Here is a 16,576-nt window from a genome sequence, read left to right on the forward strand (position 1 = left end):
TATTCAGACACTGGTATTGATCGACCCAAGATTTGAGTTGAATTAAAGACACCAAACACTGGAGTTCAACGAAACTGAGTAACCGTCCTCTTTCGATAGTAAGACAAACATGGAAAACGGTTATTTCGACAAGTGAATTCAATGTTTTTTTTTCGTTTATGTTTGTTTCTCAATTTGTGCGGAAGGTCAACGAAGGTTAGTACACTGTTTAATGAGTAGATAATGATGTTGCTGAAATAGATATCGTTTCGTTATTGTTAAAATAGGCAGATCAATTTGGAATTCGATACTTTGTATTCATTCGTCAGTTGGTTCTTGCTGAAACTGTTATTTTTCAAGACAGTTTCTGTTTTCTTCTTGGGGAGGGTGAATACTTTCGGAGATCCACACCGGAAGGCACCTTTCAGTTCTCTGTTACTAGATGTGACATCTGGCGGACAATTGTCTAACACTTTCCTTCAACAGTACCATTAAAAACCTTTATTTGGATGTACACACTCCTGTTGGCAAATAATTATCGCCCTGTTGGATCTTCCAGATCCAATTTCTCAACTTCAACGTTGCGGTAGCAGAAGCAACTTTGTCTAGGCTCATCGCAATGGTGGAACTTTGGCGACTCTCGCATCAGATGAAATCGATATCGATTGGTGCGCTCGCTTTGATTGGATTGCAGTCGATGTCTCTATTATTAATAACTGCCACCGATGGACAATAGACTCGTGACCTTCACTTGGACGTTTGTCCGGATTGTCTGGACTGCATGAAAACTACATCGATCGTTTTCGTAATTGACGGAAAATCGTGATGTTGGTTCATTGTTTCCAATAAATAATTTAATCTATCGGAAGCTAGCACAAAACAAAGAGAATGAGATTTCTCGAAATGAGAACCCAGTTAATACATTTCGTTCATTCGTTCCCTTGGATTCTGTATTTTCTCCGCACTTATTTGGATCGAGATATCAACATTTCTCCAATGAACTTCATGGCTACCTTCCTTTCTTCGTCTGACTTGCGAGCTATCAGTTATTACCTCAATAAATTATAATCACGAACGATGTGGTTACAAAATTTAAGAGTTTCACTCAAGGTATTCAACTTGCTGATCGACAAAGCGGCGTGAATTAGTAAACGACTAATTATGGAAGTAGAAGGATGAGCGAGAACCTTATGGAAAATTTCCGGCAAAGTCCAGGTCTGTATTTTCTTTCACGGGGCCTGGTTATTCCCCAACAAGGATGTAATGTGTGCGTAATGAACTCGTGAATTCTATACACTGCGTAAAAAAATTAACGCACATTTTGAAAATCTCAATTTTAATGAAAGTTAACTCTACATTGACTTTATAACTTATTTTTTATGTTCTCTCAGGAAGGTTTTGAACGAAACAAGACACATTAAATGGAAGAAAAATTCAGGATTTCACCGAATCTTATGTGAAAGAAGAGAAATGAACAATTTTCAAAATACTGAAATGCTGATAAGTGATTTAATACTTGGTATTTCCACCCCTTGCGTTAATTACAGCTCGGCAACGACGGTTCATACTCAAAATGAGTGATCTTAAAATGTTCTGATCTAATCCTTTCCAGATTTCTCCGAGTTGGATTCCTAAGTCATTAAGAGTAGCTGGATGATTTTCTGAACTTCTCATCCTTCTATTGAGGTTGTCCCAAACCTGCTCAATCGGATTTAGATCTGGACTTCTTGCTGGCCTTTCCATTCGAGAGACTTCAACCTCTTCAAGGTACTCCTGAACGATGCGCGCACGATGGGGTCTGGCATTATCGTCCATAAAAATGAAATTTTCACCAATGTATGGGGCAAATGGCACTACATGCTCTTCAAGAATGTTCCTTATATACTTATCAGCATTCATAGCTCCATTATCAACGACCACTAGGTCTGTGCGAGCAGTCAAAGATATTCCACCACATACCATAATCGATCCTCCCCCGAAACCAGTAGTATTCAGGAAGTTGCAATGAGCATATCTTTCATGTGGACGTCTGTATACAAGGGAACGTCGATCACAATATTAGAGGCAGAATCTAGACTCATCTGTGAACAGAACTCTTTCCCAATCGGCCTCTTTCCAATGGATATGCTCTCTCGCAGAATCCAAACGCGCCCTTCGATGGGCTGGGGTAAGAGCTGGGCCTCTTGCCGCGACACGAGGCCTTAAATCATATTCTCTGAGGCGATTTCTTAATGTCTGGGTGCTAATTTGCACCTCATGAGTTTGCTCAAGCTGAATTTGAAGGAGGCGAGCGGTTGCAAACCGTTGTCTCAACGAAGAAACTCTCAAGTAACGTTCTTGAATGGCAGTTGTTACCCGTGGTCTATCCTGTCCTGGTCTTCGGACATTCATACCTGTCTCCCTGAATCGCTGCAACATTCTGGACAAACTTGTATGGGAAACTCCAAACCTTTCTGCAATTCTTGTGTATGTCCACCCTTCTTCTCGCAAAACTACCGCTTGGGCACATTCCTCTTGGGTCAAATTGCGTGTTTCGCGTTGCATAGCGATCGAGTGTAGAAAATCAAACGAAAGAAAAACTATTGATCACCAGAATTGATCGAGAACAACTGATTTTAGAATGGAGCCAATACATTCAAAATCTGATAATATCATCTTTTTTTATTCCTGCTGGGAAAAAACATCTGTATTGAAGAAAACCGTTGAAAGTGGATAACATTCGTTGGATGGCATTCCGCGTCTTTTCTCTTAAATTTTTTCCCGTAGAGTGGTCAGTGATGTCGAATAGTGCTCTCCGGTTATTTTCTACCTTTAACCAAAAAATCACTGTTTCAATTCGCATTAGCCAAAGGTCAAATTCAACACCGTTCTTCCACTCGATCATATCGAATCCGAGAGTCATTCCTTAGGAAATAAATATATTCATTTCGATATTCCGTTCATTATACTGTGGAAATTAACATTCGCACTTGAAATTATGCCCGTTTAACGGAAGCACAACAGTGTTGAATCGACGGTCAGATTCTAAGGTCTCCAGTCAATGGCTGAATCGACGGTAAATAAAAACGTATCATCGGCTATTTGCATTTCGCTGAAAAATAGGCCACAAAAAACGGTATGGCTTCCATAGTTCGTTAGTAGCCAATGAGACTTTTTTGCGTTCGTCCAGTTCCGCCTGTTGATCAAGCTAAATTGTAATCATTTTCCGATGGTGATTGTGAGAGGGAAATGGATCTTTAATGACGTTTGAGCTTTCGATTCAAACCGAAACTATCTTTTCTTGTCGATGATTGCTAGAGTATAAGTGGTGTCGGTGATTCAGAATTAGTGTTGTGAAAAGTTTATGTCTGATTTTATGTCCTTTTATTTCTGCTCGATGAACTGTGAGTACTGTTTTCCGATGATTATTGGATTCTGATTTACTTTTATAGGTTTATTTTTTTTTTAATTTTGGTTAGGCTACGTAAAGTTATTTCTAGTGTGATTACTAGTGTTAGTAGTTTACAGTGCAAATGAATAGTTGCCAAAATAAGATAGTGTGCGTCTTCCATATTCGAATTTCTTCTTCTTCATTTTTTTTTCAGTTCTTCTGACGTATGATTTTCATTTTCGAGTGAAAAAGTTCACATTTTCCAATAATCCAATGACATTCATCACCTATGCACATTCAATCTCGGTTCTCCAGAATTTTGTGTGTATAAAAATGTTGATTTCATTATTTTTTTACAGATTCTTGAAGAACCACTAAGCACTCCAATCTGGTAAGTTGACATATCATCAAAATCCCAACTTTCTGTCGAACTACTTACTAGTCTCATCAAGCTACTGCTACAGAGAAACACGTGTACCGATGGTTAAAACTTCATTCTAGCATTGAGTACTAGTTTAATACTCAATGATTCTAGTGAAAGTCGTGGCAGTTTCTATAGTTCAATCATGGATATTCGTCAAGAAGACCTTCGAAATAAAATTGCGATCAATAATAAAAACATAAAGGGGTCCTTGGGAGTTTTGGAACAATCGATGTGTAACAGTTGAAAAGATTGAAGTGCTTCATATCCAGCCATAAAAAGAAATAAAATAAGCTATAAACCTGGCTCAATCAATGAATCGTATACAATATGCCATTCATATTTCGATCTCAGCGAAAAGCAGAATACAAATGATCTTCGAGAATGTGTATAAACACGGCGGCGTGTGGAAATACATACACAAACATCGAAAGTGTTGCCTCACGTTTTTCTTATTTTAGATCTGGCGCTCACCGACTTATGTATTCAATTTTTTCGTTCAGCGATGCGAACGAGTATAATTGGGCGTATTCTCTCAGGAAATGTGTTGATTTCGATTGTTCATGGACCTTCGCGACGATATTAGATAGACTTCCTTCACGATGACTAATGAAAATCAATTTTTTTTATGGTTGATATTTTCCGATTCCTGGAAAACCTATTTGGTCTACCGACGTCAAGGAAAAGCTTCACAGACCGCAGGAATTTTCACATTTCATGTTGAATGACGATGGAGAATTTTATGGGTCGGAAATTGAAGGAGAAATCTACAAATACGAGGATATATTGAAAAATTCTTAGCTTACTATAGAACCAAACAAAATTTCAATGTCGAAATATTTCATTACTCACATATTCTCCTCTTAATTGGATACATTTATTACAGCGAACCTGCAACATCTCTAGACCTTTGAAAAAAACTGTTTCTTCTTGGCCTGCAAACTAGACCTCCATAGCTTTTATTACATCCTCGTTGAAAAAAAATTTACGACCTTTTAAACTTTTTTTCAGTTGAGGAAAGAGATGATAGTCGGATGGAGCCAAATCTGGTGAATAAGAAGGGTGTTCTAGTAATTTAAACCCTAAATCACGAATTTGTGCATGGCATCATGAGATTTGTGTGCAGGGTCGTTGTCCTGCAAAAACAAAACACCTTTGGATAGCTTTCCGCGTCTTTTCTCTTTGATTTTTTCCCGTAGAGTGGTCAGTAATGTCGAATAGTAATCTCCGGTTATTTTTCTACCCTTATCCAAAAATTCAATCATGATTACTCCATGGCAATCCCGAAAAGTTGAAGCAAGAACTTTTCCAGCAGATTTTTGGACACGGAACTTCTTAGTTCTAGGAGAACCAGAGTGCTGCCATTCCATCGATTTTTGCTTCGTTTCTGGATCGTAGAAATGTACCCAAGTCTCATCCATAATGACGATTGGGTTCGAGAAGTCTACATCGTTTTTAAATCGAGTACAGATCGAACGCGATGCTTCTACCCTTGCACGCTTTTGGTCAACATTCAAACATTTGGGGATCCATTTTGCAGCAATTTTTCTCATGTTCAAATTGACGTGAACTATATGATGAACGCGTTCGTGTGAAATATTCAGTGCTTCAGATATCCGTTTTAGCCCAATTCTACGGTCTGATAAAATCATGTCATGAACTGCATCGATATTTTCGGGGACTGACACAGAAACTGGCCTTCTCGATCGGTCATCATCTTCAATGGAAAATTTACCTCTTTTGAGCTGCTTGCAGTCCATTCTTTCACGGTCGCATACGAAGGACATTGATCACCAAGGGTATTAAGCATATCTTCGTAAATCTGCTCACCTCTTAACTCTTTTAAATACATCTACTTGATGATGGTTCGATACTCCAATTTTTCGATTTTCACAATTTCGGAGAACATCTTCCTTCTTTTAATTTATTGCGTAACTCTGGTTTACTTTTTTGACTTCGAACTTCACACTGACACTTGTAATGAGTTATTGTTCGGTGCTATGGTAACGCAATATTTTTTTATGCATGTAACTTGGCTAGGCTAACTAGAAATCAATACATCCTCGTATTAGTAGCTCAACGTTCGCCTCCTTCAAGCATCCTTCAATATCTATGACTACAGCTGGGGTAGTGTCTTCTTTACTTTTACATTTCGGACTCAGGAAATGGATACCAACTAGCCAATATCATCTAACCCGGAGCCCATGCCCTCCTGAATCTAGTTGCAAAATCCGTCATTGATTTGTCACAAATTCATTGGATCTTGCCCTTTACCTCCATCACAAAAATAATAAAACGAAGTGTAAGAGCACGGAGTTGATAAATTGGCTCTGGTAACAGGGCGTATAAGCCGATATGAATATTCGCCGAGCGTATTGATGTTGATACGATAATGAACCAACTATTGACCTTCTAGATTGGCAAATTGTGGTGTCTCGGCAGCAAAATTGACTAGTCTATCGTCATAACTTACATCTTCGTCTTGTTCCTCGTCTCCCATCATAATTTACCGCTAGGTGTAATTCCCCAATCGGTCTCATTGCGTTCACGAGTGTCGTAATTCTTCTATTGTTGCTAAATTTTTTTCTCCATAACGGTATCGACATAAGTCTGTTATGTGAGAAGTTTTTCGACCGGACTTAATAGTATCGATGTTCTCAGTCGTCATTCATCTGGGAACTGTTGAATATGCAACAATAACTGCAAAAAAGTTTGCTACATGACCTAAGACAGCCACGTCCCTCGCTTCGTCTCCTCCACGCACCCTCTTTTTGTATTCTACTGAACCAGTAGCGTCAAATTTGGCAACCACTTGCATAACGTAAGCAGCTGATACCGATTCTTAATTTCTTCATAATAATGAACAAGTATCATCAATAATTCGGTGTCTCATCAAAATGCAATTTTGTGGAGGCCACGACCGAGCATATTTCACTTTCTTAGCCTACATACCCAGCGTATTCACTTCTCCAACAGACGTTACACATCTCATTAGGCATGTCACAGTTCCAGAGAACAATTCCTTCATTTCGAATCAAACATCGCATAATTCGTTCTATATCTGGTAACACAGTGCGATTAAAGCGTCCATGTACGTGGTAATCTATTCCAAGAAGTCGGAACAGTGTTGAAATACAAGGCTGATTCGGAAAAATGTTTGTTTTAGCTCTAAAGGAAAACTTGCGTTTATTTTAATCGCGTATATATATGCTTATGCGACCATTAACTGGTAGATGTGGAGGGAACAAAGGAACCTTACGCGATTTGAATTGAATGTATACTATATGATTAATCGGAATAGTGAGCTTTGGAGTCGAACAAACACATTTCCCATGTCTGGTAGACTTGTGATTAACATTTCTTAATCTAGAGTAATGTTCTGATGGGAAAAATTGATAAATAATCGATGCAACGTTTTATCCACTCCTTCGTTATCAGAATATGCATTTCTTTCGCCGACTGGATGCAAAACATGTAGACTGTCTACATTTGAACCACTACTACAATCTACAACCCTCCAGAGGGATCCAACCGCACCTGTTGTTTTACAACAGTTCTCCCCACACTGAGTAAACAGATGGATTGAAGGCTATTTTTGGCTATTTCGATCGTGTGTGGTCTTGTTGTAGGCGTCCTTGTCACTCTTAATACATAATCGAATGAGAACTTTTAAACAGGAAGCCAGACAGCCTGCCATCTAATGTCGAAGGGTGGAAGTAATGATAGAGCTACAAGTAGTGACATCTACTTGCAGAGGCCTCAACAACGATAATACAGATTCCGTCCTCAATATCTCGTTCAACATTACAGAATTCTATCCAGTAGTATCGGGAAAACCCGCTAGATGCCACGGAACGTTCGTTGCCGAAATATCGATTTAATTTTGGTAGGAACTTCTGATTATACTCGACGCGGAGTTTGAATTTGCGATGAAAATTAGTCCACATCCACCGGATTGTTTCATGAATTACCAAATTACCATTTCAGGTGGCCGAATATTTCATAGAACGGATAGAGATTATTCTAATTTGTTCGTTTACACGCACGCCAGAAGCTCTTTATTCAAATCCGACCGTCGTTTTGCATACAAAGTCTTTCGGGAACGTTAAAACTAATCATTTTCTTGAGGTCGACTTCGCTCGAGGCTAATTTAGCGAGATCGGGCAAGATAAAATGTCGTGGGTTCTCGTTACACTCCACTTTAACCGTTTTTCCATCTATGTATGCCCCTAAAAAACTTTTTTTTTTAAATAGGCAAAGAAGATTGGGATTCGATCTCTTCACTAAGTGAACTTTTTGTTCACTTAGTGTGAATTCGAAAAGATTTGTTCGTTTTCCAAGTGACTCAGTGAACCAGGAAGTTTATTCCAGATCGAAATTTCGATTTTTCAATAAATTACAAGTGCTTGAGCATGGTGTCTCTTATTTGCCGATACTTCTCTTTGTGCTAGACTTATGATATGGACTTGAGAGTTGAACACGACTTTGAAACACTTCATTTGTTGGAATTCTGTAGCCTACGACAAATACTTGTGAACGTAATTATACAGGTTGTTTCAAGTGTCATGGTTTATTAGTTTTTTGAAGAGAAAAGTCAATTTGAACCTCCCGATCTTATAGTGAGTGCACAGGCTCTTCATATTCAAGTTATTCTTGGTTTTTGCGTTTGTGTACCTTCTGTTTCAATTGAAAATGAATTTGTCGTTGTCGTTTGTCGTTTTTATTTCTATTTTTTTCATTCGAAGGTGATTTGAATGTGGTGGAAGGGTTTGGAGGAGTCTTTTTCGAACAAATGTTCAATGACGTCTTCGAATTTTGGTCAGGGTATATCCGTAAGCTAGAGCTGACATTTTCCATAGAAATCCAGTACGCCAATGGAATTCCGGCTGAATTTTCGCTCCGTTCCTGTCGCTGGAGCTTTATCCCCGTAGCATCGCATGCACAAGGACTTTTCTATCGATTCGGCAGGATCTGAGTTAAATGATGCCAGTGGCAACCCCTCGTTCCGTTGCCGACCCCAATGGGAGAAGCACCCCTGATGCACTCGGTGTAAGGGAGGTCGCTTCTGAATTGGCCCCAGAATAAGCTTGAAATATTTGGTTTCACGTGCGAATGTTGTAAAAAAAAATGTAGCGAATGGATGGAATATTGTTCGTTTCCTATAACAAATAGGGGTTGAAAAACCTATCAATGATCAAATGATTCTCAGCAAAGAAAGTAACATTCAATTCTGGGGCAAAAATCAGGGTTGCTATTGGAAAAACTCAACCACCCTCAAACCTTAGTAGAGGATGCATGACATTCAATTATAGATGGAAAATTGCGCTATTCATAATCGAAATTGAACCCACTTTGGGCAGTATCGGGCAGAGGCACAAGAGAACGGTAAAAATAGAATAATCCCGATTCGAATTCTAAATCCGATTAAACAGATCCTCTCGAATAATGATAATCATCGACTGCGTTCGTATTTCAAATGCAAAATATCATTGATAATGTGGACCGAATTATTTATTTACTATATGAGTAGAAAAACAACGCATTCCGAACTGTTTTAATGTTTCATACCCATTCGGGATGCATAAAATCGATTAGAAAACATCAAATATTCTGCTGTAGTAAAAGAATTTCAAGCTATGAGTTTTGCTTAGAGGAAATTCAGGTATGAGGTTAATTCATATTGGGAGGATCAATTTGGAATAGGTACTTTATGTGATTGTATATCGTATGTTTATTTTCTCCTCTTAATTGGATACATTTATTACAGCGAACCTGCAACGTCTCTATACCTTTAAAAAAATGTTTCTTCTTGTTCTCCACAGCTTTTATTACCTCCTCGTTGGAAGAAAATTTATTACCTTTTAAACTTTTTTTCAGTCAGAGGAAAGAGATGATAGTCGGATGGAGCTAAATCTGGTGAATAAGGAGGGCGTTCTAGTAATTCAAACCCTAAATCACGAATTTTCTGAATGGCAACATGAAATTTGTGTGCAGGGGCGTTGTCTCGCAAAAACAAAACACCTTTGGATAGCTTTCCGCGTCTTTTCTCTTTGATTTTTTCTGTAGAGTGGTCAGTAATATCGAATAGTAATCTCCGGTTATTTTTCTACCCTCATCCAAAAAATCAATCATGATTACTCCATGGCAATCCCAAAAAACTGAAGCAAGAACTTTTCCAGCAGATTTTTGGACACGAAACTTCTTAGATCTTGGAGAACCAGAGTGTCGCCATTCCAGCGATTGTTGCTTCGTTTCTGGATCATAGAAATGTACCCAAATCTCATCCATAGTAACAATTCGGTTTAAGAAGTCTACATCGTTTTCAAATCGAGCACAGATCGAACGCGATGCTTCTCTACCCTTGCACGCTTTTGGTCAACATTCAAACATTTGAGGATCCATTTTGCAGCAATTCTTCTCATGTCCAAATCGACGTGAACTATGTGATGAACGCGTTCGTATGAAATATTCAGTGCTTCAGATATCTGTTTTAGCCCAATTCGACGGTCTGATTATATCATGTCATGAACTGCATCGATATTTTCAAAGACTGACACAGAAACTGGCCTTCCCGATAGGTCATCATCTTCAATGGAAAATTTACCTCTGTTGAAGCTTGCAGTCCAATTTTTCACGGTCGCATACGAAGGACATTGATCACCAAGGGTATTAAGCACATCTTCGTAAATCTGCTTACTTCTTCACCCTTTTATATATGGGTACTTGATGATGGCTCGATACATTGACACTTCAAATGAGTTATTGTTCGTTGCTATGTTAACGCAATATTTTTTTTTATGCATGGAACTGGTCTAGGCGAGCTAGATATCAATACATCGTCGAAATCCTTCGTCTCTCGTATTCAGCTGCTTTTCAGTTGTGTTATAACCGGAATGATTTCGCTCTACCCTCCCTTACCACCAGAATACCCTACTCTGTGTGTACATACAATTTAAAGCTTTTTCGTTCGATGTGCTCTGGATCCCGGTTTAGTCGTTGGAAATGCAATTACATCACCGTTGGCTGTGCTCGCATAGTGCATCGGAACGAGTCTGGCAGTCTTACATCCCCAACGGAACAAAAAAAAATGCTGGCGGTAACATGGAAGCTCGTAGCATTGTGCTCGTGCGTATCCAGTCGCGCAGAGGGGCATGTTTATTGTTCATCGAGATGCGAACGCGAAAAAGAAACTCGAAGAGGGATTTGTCGTGTCTCGTTTTTGTACGTGAAAATTCCGCACTCTGTATATCGAAGATCTTTTGATGGACCTCATCGACGTCCTGGTAAACGAGAACTCGATGTACAGAGTCCCATTAGGCGTTTCCATACGTCAACCGACCACTTCTAATCCGGTTCGGCTCAAATGTCAAAGCTGTCATTACGGATTCCCGTAGCCAACGTGGATGTCGGGCGTTATTTTCGAGAGTTCGGAGAACGCCAACGCCTAATCCACGGCGGAGGTCCTCTGCGGTTTTCCGAACGTTCGACATTCGAAGTTCAAACGTGACGTACGACGTGTTATTAGCAGTCCTAAATGCGAGGCTTAAGCCGCGGGCAGACGAGAACCCTGTTCGAACATCCGGAATTTCCACTTTGATACGTCTCTTCAGCTGGTTTAGAGTCCGCAGAGCTAGCGATTAAGCCACTCGACTACCTATTGACAGCTCGATGAAAAAACGTTTTTTTTTCTCGTACCCCAGCAAAATTCGTAGTTCCTCTGGAGGAAGGACGCTTGTAGGAGTCTGTGAGTCTAACACTGATCTGGAACTGAAGTTAGGGGTAAGGAGGAAACAGTTACCATCATCTGAGATTCTTAGAATGTGGTCTTCTGGAAGTTGCTCTAACTTATCGGTACATTCTTGGATATCTTTCTCTGGGTCGATGAAATTTCGAGATTTATTACTAGAAGATTTTCTCCTTTGGGATATGTATCACATATCCTTCGACTCTGTGAATCGGAAGAGCGCTATGAGAAATCATAGGACGCCTTGGAGTACCCGAAAAATTCTTAACAGTGTGTAAAAGCCTCCATACCAACAACACCGCTAGAATATAGCATAACGGCTCTACATCCGACCATTTCTTAACCAACTCTGGAATAAAACAAGGCTGCATGTTGGCGCTTTCAGTGTCCAATATTTTCGCCATAGCTGTCTCGATCATTGCTGACATGAGTATGCCTGTAAGAGGTGTTGGAATAAGATTCAGATTTGATGGAGGCCTGTTTAACCTGAAGGGCCTCAGAGCAAAAACCCGTACAAAGTTCATCACGGAACTTCAATATGCAGATGACTGCGAACTTATCGCTAGCAGCCCAGAGGATCCACAGATAATGTTGGACACCTATAAACATATATACGAAGCTTTAGGCCTTAGACTCGATATTGACAAAACCAAAATCTTCGTCCGCCAGAAAACCCTCAAACAGATATCAGCCTGGAGGATGAAACTCTAGAACAGGTCGAGCAGTTCAAATACTTGGGAAGGTTCATGAATACTAGTGCTAACCTGGACACGGAAATACACAACCGTATCAATTCGGCATCGCGGGCATTCTGGAAGCTAAAGGACAGAGTGTTTCAAAATCACGACCTCAATCTGAAGTCCGAGACAGCTTTTTACAAAGCAGTGGTCCTCCCAACGCTTCTTTACGGAAGCGAAAGCTGGACGCCCTACAGGCGACATATTAAACAGCTTGAACAAACGCAACAACGTCATCTAAGACAAATAATGCACATCAGATGGTTCCACAAAGTTTCAAATGCAGGAGTCTTGCAACGCGCGAGTTGTACAACAATCGAGACTCAAGTAACGAGGGCCCGACTCAGATGGAGCGGCCACATTCTGAAGATGCAAGACACAAGACTCCCAAAAAGAGCTCTGTATGGCGAATTCACAGAGGGAGCTCGGAAACCAGGAGGCCAGTATAAGCTGTTTAAGGATACGCTGCATCAATCCCTAAAATCAGTTGATACCAATCATAACTGGGAACAACTAGCGTTAGACAGAACACTGTGGAGGTCTTTGGTCCGCAGTTATAATGGAGAATCGAGAAGAATACAGCGATGGTTGGGTTATTTCTGGAAATTGAACATTTTTTCCGAACATAGGAACGTATCCTGATGAGTTTCTCTTCTTTCCTAGCCAAAAGTGGTGCGTAGTCATCTTCTACACCTTCCTTTTGACCCACGATCTACTCAAGGTAGTAATACTGCTGGATTGTATGTGTTTCGCGTTGATATTTAAAGTTTTTGTGTTGCGAAATCGTTTTGCAACATACGTGGTTCATGAGGACCATGAGGACCAAAGTTCTAGGATCCCCCAGGTCCAGTTCTTATCACTCACGTTTCTATCGACGCGTCGATCAACTCGTACGGTAAAAACCGAACGTGGGCACCGTCCTTCAGCGCTAACGAACTGTCGATTACAAGGTCTCTACGGGCGGTCTACGGCACCGTGCACTTAACCCTGAAATGGTCGTTACCACCGAATGGTCCGACCTTTCTCGTCTGGTGCTCGGACTGGTGAAAGGATTCCCATTGTGTGTGTGTGCGCCCTGCTCGAATCGAAAAAACCGAGGCTGCTGCCAAAGCCGGACGACCGGTGTAATGTAGGTATTCCATTCAAGGGGTCTTGCCGAATATCCATAGTCGACAAAGGCACATCGTCGTCGTCGAGGTTATTATGAATGGATTTGGCATTGCCGTCGCGATGTGATTACGACGTGTTTCGGACCACCTACGGCAAGAGGCCAATTTACCGAAATATTCGCGGAATCTGATGGTTGATATCTGGCCCGGCGTTGTCGGAAGTTCGTTATCGCGGACGCAGAGCTGAACAGGTACCTGGGTTTCTTGGTAGTTGGGTAGTTACCTGCAGACTTTGCTGTCCTGCTCAGAGATGCGAACCATATATCGATATTTCAGAGACGTCGACGATTCGTAACATTTTTTCAAGCGATGTTTCTCATGTCGATAATTCATTGGTGAGAAAATCTGCATCGAACTAGCTAATGACTCAAAGTAGCAGAAATGCAGATATAAATATATAGATACAGAGTTACAGATACAGTGCCACATATTTAGAGCTACAGATACAGATATAGATACAGAAATACAGATAGGGAGCCACATATACAGAGAAAGAGATACAGAGCCACATATACAGAGATACAGATACAGAGCCACATATAAACAGATACAGGTGCAGAGTCATATATACAGAGAAACAGGTAAAGAGCCACAGATAGAGAAGTAGAGATATGGATCCAAAATACGAAGCCACATTTACAGAGGAAGAAATGCAGAGGCACAGATACAGAGCCACATATAAACAGATACAAGTACAGAGCCACATATACAGGGATACAGGTACAGAGCCACACATTCAGAGGTTCAGATATAGATACAGAAATACAGAGCCACATATACAGAGATAAAGATACAAAGCCACATATACAGAGATAGAAATACAAATCCACATATACAGAGATAGAGATACAGAGCCACATGTACTGATATGGAGCCACCAATAAAGAGCGATATATACAGAGATACAGGTACAGAGTCACAGATACGGAGGTACAGATATAGATACAGAAATACGGAGCCACATATACAGAGATAGAGATACGGAGGCACATATACAGAGGTATAGATACAGAGCCACATATACAGAGCCACTGATATAGAGCCACAGATAAAGAGCCACAGATAAAGAGCGACATATACAGAGATACAGGTACAGAGCCACAGATACGGAGGTACAGATATAGATACAGAAATACGGAGCCACATATACAGAGAAAGATATACAGAGACACATATACAGAGCCACATATAAACAGATACAAGTAAAGAGCCACATATACAGGGACACAGGTAAAGAGCCACAGATAGAGAAGTAGAGATAAGGATCCAAAATACGAAGTCACATTTACAGAGGTAGAGATGCAGAGCCACATATACAGAGACGCAGATACAGAGCCACATATAAACAGATACAAGTACACAGCCAGGTATACAGGGATACAGGTACAAAGCCACAGATTCAGAGGTTCAGATGTAGATACAGAAATACAGAGCCACATATACAGAGATAGAGAACCAGAGCCACATATACAGAGATAGAGATACAGAGCCACAGATACAGAGCGATATATACAGAGATACAGGTACATAGCCACAGATATGGAGGTACAGATATAGATACAGAAATACGGAGCCACATACACAGAGATAGAGATACGGAGCCACATATAAACAGATACAAGTACAGAGCCACACATACAGAGATATAGGTACAGGGCCACGGATACAGAGTTACATATATAGATACAGAAAAAACGAAGCCACATATACAGAGATAGAGATACAGAGCCACATATACAGAGATATAGATACAGAGCCACATGTACATAGGTACAGATACAGAGGTATAGATATAGATACAGAAATACGGAGGCACATATACAGAGATAGAGATACAGAGCCACATATAAACAGATACAGGTACAGCGCTACATATATAGGTGCAGAGCCACAGATACAGAGGTACAGATACATGAATCATAACTGGAAACGGTCAAAAATATTTCACTGAATTTTAGTACCTCAGTGATAAATCTGGCATAAAATGAGAGAACATCCCCAAACAACAAACGCTTTCAGAACACAATTTTCTTCATCCTCATCAGGGGAAAAATCCAATAACACGAACGAGAGAAAGTCAAGCCTCAAATCGACTGGATTCGAAGCTTTTATCGGAGCAATATACGTCAGTTCTGAGAACGACCCTTCAAAGCGGCACGATGATGAGGAGAGTTCAAACCACAGCAGGATAAAGTGGTAGGCGCCTTTTTATGAGATCTTTCTCCGTTTCCGAGACGGAGGTGGGACCGAGGAAAGTGTGGAAACTTTCATTATCATCGGGTTTTTCCAGCTTAAGAGGAAAAGTGGGCGAGAAGGGAATAATTATTCTCGGAACGTCGTTAGAAATTTGCCCGCCCGTAGATCTCATAAGGAAATGCGAGAGTGGATGTTGGTTTTTTTACAACCGGAAAAAAGGAAAACATTCCGTCTAGAGCTTGAGCCTCTCTCGGCTCTCACTTCGAGAAGTTTTGAAAACAATTCGAAAAAACGCTATTGTGTTACCGAGTGGTTTGTTCGACTCTTAGAAAATAGTATTATTTACATATTTTTGTTTCGCGCTGTGATCCTCGTCGAAAAAAATCTTGCGGACGCGGCTATTTTTAGATCTGATACCCTCCCACAGAGGCCAACGGAAAAATAACCTTTACTCACTCTTCTTTCCTCTCGTTTCTGCACATCAACCTGTTCGGGTGCTCCAAATCGAGCAATACAGCGAAAATTCTCGAGCACGAGGCTGGAACAATATTCTCGCTCGTCCTTCAACCCGACAGACCCCAAGTTTAATTTCTTATCGTGCCTTTCGGTCTCCCCTCTCACTCTCTCCGTCTTTACCTCTCTCAATATAACGAAAGTGTGTTAAGAGGAGCGTGGACGAGAAGACAAATGATATAGGTTCTTTGCCAGCGACCGAGGAGTGGCCAAACGAAATGCCACGATGTGTCGTTGTCGTCGTTTAACCTAAGTTAAAGGAAAAGATGGGTACATATCAGGAGCATATATGATGTATATGATCAAAATTGATTTTTTCCATCCTCACTTCTGAAAAACGGTTCGTTCAGTTCTTTTCACTTGTGTTTCGTCACATACATGGCACTTGTGGTTCATCACATAACTGGCACTTGTGGTTCGTCACATACCTGACACTTGTGGTTCGTC

At 40.5% G+C, this 16,576-nt stretch overlaps 1 protein-coding gene across 1 annotated transcript in view; it reads left to right on the plus strand.

The window, feature by feature from the left end:
* LOC123316356 (protein gustavus) overlaps window positions 1-16,576 on the plus strand; it is a 196,845-nt gene that overhangs the window by 10,797 nt on the left and 169,472 nt on the right. The window contains exon 2 of the mRNA XM_044902396.1: window positions 3,709-3,740. The gene's annotated coding sequence lies outside the window, so the exon portion shown is untranslated. The remainder of the gene's footprint in view (window positions 1-3,708; window positions 3,741-16,576) is intronic.

Source organism: Coccinella septempunctata, chromosome 7 (genome assembly GCF_907165205.1).
Source record: "Coccinella septempunctata chromosome 7, icCocSept1.1, whole genome shotgun sequence".
NCBI lineage: Eukaryota > Metazoa > Arthropoda > Insecta > Coleoptera > Coccinellidae > Coccinella > Coccinella septempunctata.